Source organism: Pelodiscus sinensis, chromosome 20, assembly GCF_052426305.1.
Source record: "Pelodiscus sinensis isolate ZL-2025 chromosome 20, ASM5242630v1, whole genome shotgun sequence".
Lineage (NCBI taxonomy): Eukaryota > Metazoa > Chordata > Testudines > Trionychidae > Pelodiscus > Pelodiscus sinensis.
Genome location: NC_143071.1, coordinates 894,419 through 900,418, shown reverse-complemented (window position 1 = coordinate 900,418; position 6,000 = coordinate 894,419).

The window sequence follows — 6,000 nt, the reverse complement described above, 5'->3', positions numbered from 1 at the left end:
CAGCACCCCAGGCTCCACGCGGCGCTGCTGCTTTGAGGTTCCTCCTCCACTTCCCCCCCTTGCTGCTTGTCACCAGCAAGGCATTGTGAGAGACAGCCCAGGCAGGAGAGAGTTAAGGGGGCACTGCTGTCTCACAGGCCCAGGCTGCACTCCAGGGATTGGCCACAGGAAGGCAAATCCTCACTTTGTCCCGGGTACCAGCATATTGAGAGAGGGGGGGTAAGGTTTTTACAGCACCTTTCTCTTTTCCACCTTTAAGATTAAGGGTCATTAAAAACAGTGGCTATTTGTTCCAAATCCATCCTGTCCTACAGTGGCTGGGCCCATTAAGGAGAGATGGGCCCCAGTCCACCTGTGACAAACTTCACTCAGCTCCACAGGCTAAGAAACAGTGAGGGATGTCATGGGACAAATGTGCCCAAAATTAGGTCTCTGGCTGTACACGGGAACCTGGGGAAGGGTCCGGGTGATGTTGCTACAGGTGGAGTTAGACCCTGTAGTGGCTTCAGGAACACGAGTCAGGCTTCAGGGAATAGTGATAGAGATGCAGCCGTGTTAGTCTGGTCTTGCTGAAACAAGAGACAGGACGATGCAGCACTTTACAGACTAACAAGATGGTTTATTAGATGATGAGCTTTCGTGGGCCAGACCCACTTCCTCAGATCAAACAGTGGAAGAAAATTGGCATGACCATATATACCAAAGGGATACAATAACATTTTTTGTATATGTGTTCACTTTTTTTGGTTGTATCCCTTTGGTATATATGGTTGTGCCAGTTTTCTTCCACTGTTTGAGCTGAGGAAGTGGGTCTGGCCCACGAAAGCTCATCACCTAATAAACCATCTTGTTAGTCTGTAAAGTGCTGCATCGTCCTGTCTCTTGTTTCAGGCTTCAGGGAGGCAGCCTCCGAGCCAGTGCTGGGCCATTTGCCACCTTTATGAATTCTGATGCCCTATGCAGCCTGAGCCCTGTGTACCCTCACACCAGGGCTGTGGGGGCAGGACCAGGGCTGGGGGAGCAGCTGGAAAGGGGTGCAGTGCAGGCTGGGAGGAGGAGCAGGGGCTAGAAGATTGAGGCTGCCGGAGCCGTGTTGGACGCACACAGCAGAGGGCCCTGTTCAGCTTGGGGCACAGTGGATCACTGGCAGGGGTGGCGCAGGCAGCAGGGGCCAGGCTGCCCCTGCACTCACCAGTGATGGTGAGAGACACGAGAAACAGAGCGACCTGGCAGCCTGCTCAGCTCCAGTCTCCTAGCTGGGTTGCTGTGCTTCACTGCAGCAGCTGGAAACAGCCCCTGCCCCAGCTTGCTCTACTTCCCCCCCAGACACACCTGGGAGCCAGGGCTGGGGGCGTGCGGTGGGCGGTGGCCCGCTTGTTGTGTGACCACTTGCTGCTGCAGTGAGTGCCACAGAGCCTGGCCCCTGCTGCTGGCCCCAGGCCCCCTACACGCTGTTTGGGGGAGGGGTGGAGCAGGGGCGTGGAGTGGGGGCGGGGTGGGAAGGGTAGGATGGAGCCTGGGGCAGAGGAGGTGTTGTCTCAGGCCCCACACCTCCTTAGGGACGGTGCGGCTGAAGAGGACTTTTATTTGGAGGTTCTGTTTAACTTGACAAGACTGTGCTGGCGGTGCTGGGTGAGACTAAGGCTTTGTCCACACTGCAGGCTTCTTGCGCAAGAACTTTTTCCGCAGGCTTTTTGCGCACGAGCATGTCCACACGGCCATGTGCTTTTGTGCAAGAGCGCGTCCCCACACAGCCATGGACACTCTTGCACAAGAAAGCTCTGATGGCTATTCACCTGTGCTTTTTCCTGTAGGGGTTTCTTGCGCAGGAAACCCTTGTTGTCCGTCCACACACCCCTTTTGGTGTAAGAGCTCTTGCACAAAAAGGCGTTTTCCTTATAGAAAGAGGACTAACGCTTGTGCAAAAAGCTCTGTCTGCTGATGTTCTACTGTACTTTCTTGATGCTCTGCGAGTCTTTGCACAAAAACTCTGCAGTGTAGACGTAGCCTAAGAGGCCACTTGGATGAAGCAAGATCAGGGCTTGACCCATAGGCTCCAACTCTGTGGTGCTCTGGGGTTGGTGCACCCACAGGGGAAAAATTAATGGGTGCAGAGCACCCATCAGCTGCCATGCTCCCCCTCTGATTCCTTCCCCCAACACCTCTCACCTCTGGTGGCCCTGCTGACCAACTCCTCTCCCTCCCTCCCAGTTCTTCTGGAATGCTGTGAACAGCTGACTGGTGGGGTTCTGGGAGGGAGGGGATGGAGTGGGGACAGGAGGTGGGAGAGGGATGGGGGACTTCAGAGAAGGGGTGGAATAGGGATGGGGCCTGGAGTGAAGAGGGAGGAGTGTCAAGCACCCCCACAGCTAGAGGGGAAGTCAGTACCTATGGCCTGATCCCCCTGCCCCCCCAAAGGCTAGTGAACTCTGAGTGAGCCAGCCAGAGGGCAGAACTGTGTTAATCAATCCCTGCAGAGGGGGAATCACAGGTGCCCTGCCAACTTCCTGATTTTCTGTGGAGTCGTTGCTGCCTCTTCCTGCCCCCACTCCTCCCTTCCTCCGGTGTCTCTGGCTGGCTGCTGAACAGCTGACTAGCAAGGGGCAGGTGGGAAGGAGCTGAATGGTGGGACTGAGTAGCCATTATTTCCCTATGGGTGCTCCATCCCTGGAGAGAGGAGCCATTGCACTTTGCACTCACTAGGAGAACTTTGCTGTAAGCTGAGGACTTACCATTTGGAAGCGACAGGAGGACAGAGATCTGAGCACTGACCATAGGCTGACAATAAGCTACATGAAAGCCTAGATATGGTCGGCAGAGCTAGGGGGTTGGTGCCACTGCACGAGGCTCTAGGGAGACCTCTTATGGAATCCATTCTGCAATCCTGGCCTTTCATGGTTAAGAAAGATTAATTCACACTGGAACAGGCACAGAGAAGGGCTACACGGAGGATCAGAGGAATGGAGATCTTAGGAGCTTGGCTTGTTTAGCCTAGCCAGCCAGCGGGTGGGGGAGAGACGATTGCTCTCTATAAATACATCAGAGGGATAAACACCAGGGAGGGAGAGGAATTATTTATGTAAAGGGCCAATGTTGGCACAAGGACAAATGGATATAAACTGGCCATCAACAAGTTTAAGTTTGAAATTAGATGAAGGTTTCTAACCAGAGGAATTAAGTTCTGGAACAGACTTGCCACAGGAGCAGGGTATGGGGGGGGGGGGAGTGCAGGGGGAAACCCTGACTTGTTGCAGTACTGAGCTTGATAAATGTAAGGATCTGATGGTCTGATGCAGTTGTCCACAGCCCTGGTTCTCACAGGGGGGTATGTGTACCCAGGGGGCATGCAGAGGTCTTTCAGGGGGCATAGCAACTCAGCTAAATATTTGCGTTCTTCAGGGGTGGCCAAACTTACTGTCCTGAGGGCTACATTGGGGTTCAGAAATTGTATGGGGGCCTGTTCCCTATCCAAACCTCTGGTCCCTACCCCCTGGAATCCCCTGCCCTAACCCTTCTGCTCCACACGCCCTGAGATCCCTACTTCATCCATCCTCCCTTGTTCCCCACCTCCTGACCATACTGCTGAGAGCAGCAGGGCAGGCAGTACTAGAGCTGTTCTGTCCATCCAGAGCTGCAGCTGCATCACCCACAGCCTCAGGGCTGGCAGTGCAGGGAGCTGAGGCTGCACAGGAGGGAGACAGAAGGGGTGGGACTGGGGGCTGGCCTTCCTTAGTGGGAGCTTGGGCTGGACACAAGGATCCAGGGATCTGGATAGAGGGCAGATCCTACCCAGGCTGTAGTTTGGGGACCCTGGCCTAGTTTTATGACCGGCTACGTAAAATACACTACAAAGTCACCACAAACTACAGTTTCATACAGTGATTTGTTTATACTACTCTATACTCCATACCCTGAAATGTAAGTCCAATCTTGCTATTCCAATGTGTTTATTTTGTAATTGACAAAATGGAGAAAGTAAAAAATGTGAAACGAGGTGTACCGGTAGTTCGGAATAGGCACCCTAGTCCGAACTACCTAGTTCGAGCCCCGTGTAGCCGCGCTACACGGGGTTCGAAGCAGCGGGGATTTAAAAATGGCGGCTCCCCGCTTATGCTAATGAAGCCCGGGAAATTCAAATCCCGGGCTTCATTAGCAAGTGCGGTATGCATACATTACCCCGCTAGTTTGAACTAGCGGGGTAGTGTAGACATACCCTTGGTGGTTTGAACTACATAGTGGAGTCTCTGTAGCATGTAGTCTTTACATCAATACTTGAGGACTTCAGTAACTCAACCAAAGGTTCAGGGTCTATAATAGGAGTGGGTGGGTAAGGTTCTGTGGCCTGCAATGTTCAAGAGATCAGCCTAGATTAGGGACAGCTAATTCTTCTTCTGCAAATGCATACTCATGTCCATTGCATGTTAGGGGTGTGTGCTTGCCACATGCGCCAGTGCTGGAAGTTTTTCCCTTAGCAGGGCCCAGAGATCCTAGTGACTGGTGGAGTAGCGTGTCCATGGCGGTATAAAGCACGCTGGGCAGTCCCCGCCCCCAGTGCCTTCTTGCTGGTTACTCAGACTGGGGCAGGAGGCTGGGGACATGAGCAACACACCCTGAAGAACACAAGCTATGAAACAGGAGCTTTCTTCTTCGGGTGCTTGCTCAGGTCCATTCTGTGTGAGGGACACCAGGCAGCACCCATGGAGGTGGGCAGAGTTCAGGGCCGTGCTGACTGGAGCACAGGGTGCGGGGGCTGTGTGGGGGAGATGCTGGGGTCACAGGAAGAAGGGAGCTGTGTGTAGGGGGAGGGGCTGGGGTCACAGGGAGAAGGGAGCTGTGTGGGGAGCGCAGGGGAGCTGTGTGGGGGAGAGGCTGGGGTCACAGGAAGAAGGGAGCTGTATGGGGAGGGGGGCTGTGTGGGGGAGAGGCTGGGGTCACAGGAAGAAGGGAGCTGTGTGGGGAGGGAGGGGAGCTGTGTGGGGGAGAGGCTGGGGTCACAGGAAGAAGGAAGCTGTGTGGGGAGGGAAGGGGAGCTGTGTGGGGGAGAGGCTGGGGTCACAGGAAGAACGGAGCTGTGTGGGGAGGGGAGCTGTGTGTGGGAGAGGCTGGGGTCACAGGAAGAAGGGAGCAGTGTGGGGAGGGGAGGGGAGTGGTGTGGGGGGGAGGCTGGGGTCACAGGGAGAAGGGAGCTGAGGGGGGAGGGGAAGGGGGAGGCGGGGTGTACGGGGGAGGGGAGGGGAGCTGTGTGCGGGAGAGGCTGGGGTCACAGGAAGAAGGGAGCTGTGTGGTGAGGGGAGGGGAGCGGTGTGGGGGAGGGGCTGGGGTAACGGGGAAGGGAGCTGAGGGGGAGGGGAAGGGGGAGGCGGGGTGTACGGGGGAGGGGAGCGGTGTGGGGGATGGGTGGGGTCACAGGGGGAAGGGAGCTGAGGGGGAGGGGAGGGGGGAACGGTGTGGGGGATGGGTGAGGTCACAGGGGGAAGGGAGCTGAGGGGGAGGGGAGGGGGAGCGGTGTGGGGGATGGGTGGGGTCACAGGGGGAAGGGAGCTGAGGGGGAGGGGAGGGGGGAGCGGTGTGGGGGATGGGTGGGGTCACAGGGGGAAGGGAGCTGAGGGGGAGGGGAGGGGGGGGGGAGCGGTGTGGGGGATGGGTGGGGTCACGGGGGGAAGGGAGCTGAGGGGGAGGGGAGGGGGAGCGGTGGGGGGGATGGGTGGGGTCACAGGGGGAAGGGAGCTGAAGGGGAGGGGCGGGGGGAGCGGTGTGGGGGATGGGTGAGGTCACAGGGGGAAGGGAGCTGAGGGGGAGGGGAAGGGGGAGGCGGGGTGTACGGGGGAGGGGAGGGGAGCTGTGTGCGGGAGAGGCTGGGGTCACAGGAAGAAGGGAGCTGTGTGGTGAGGGGAGGGGAGCGGTGTGGGGGAGGGGCTGGGGTAACAGGGGGAAGGGAGCTGAGGGGGAGGGGAAGGGGGGGGGAGGCGGGGTGTACGGGGGAGGGGAGCGGTGTGGGGG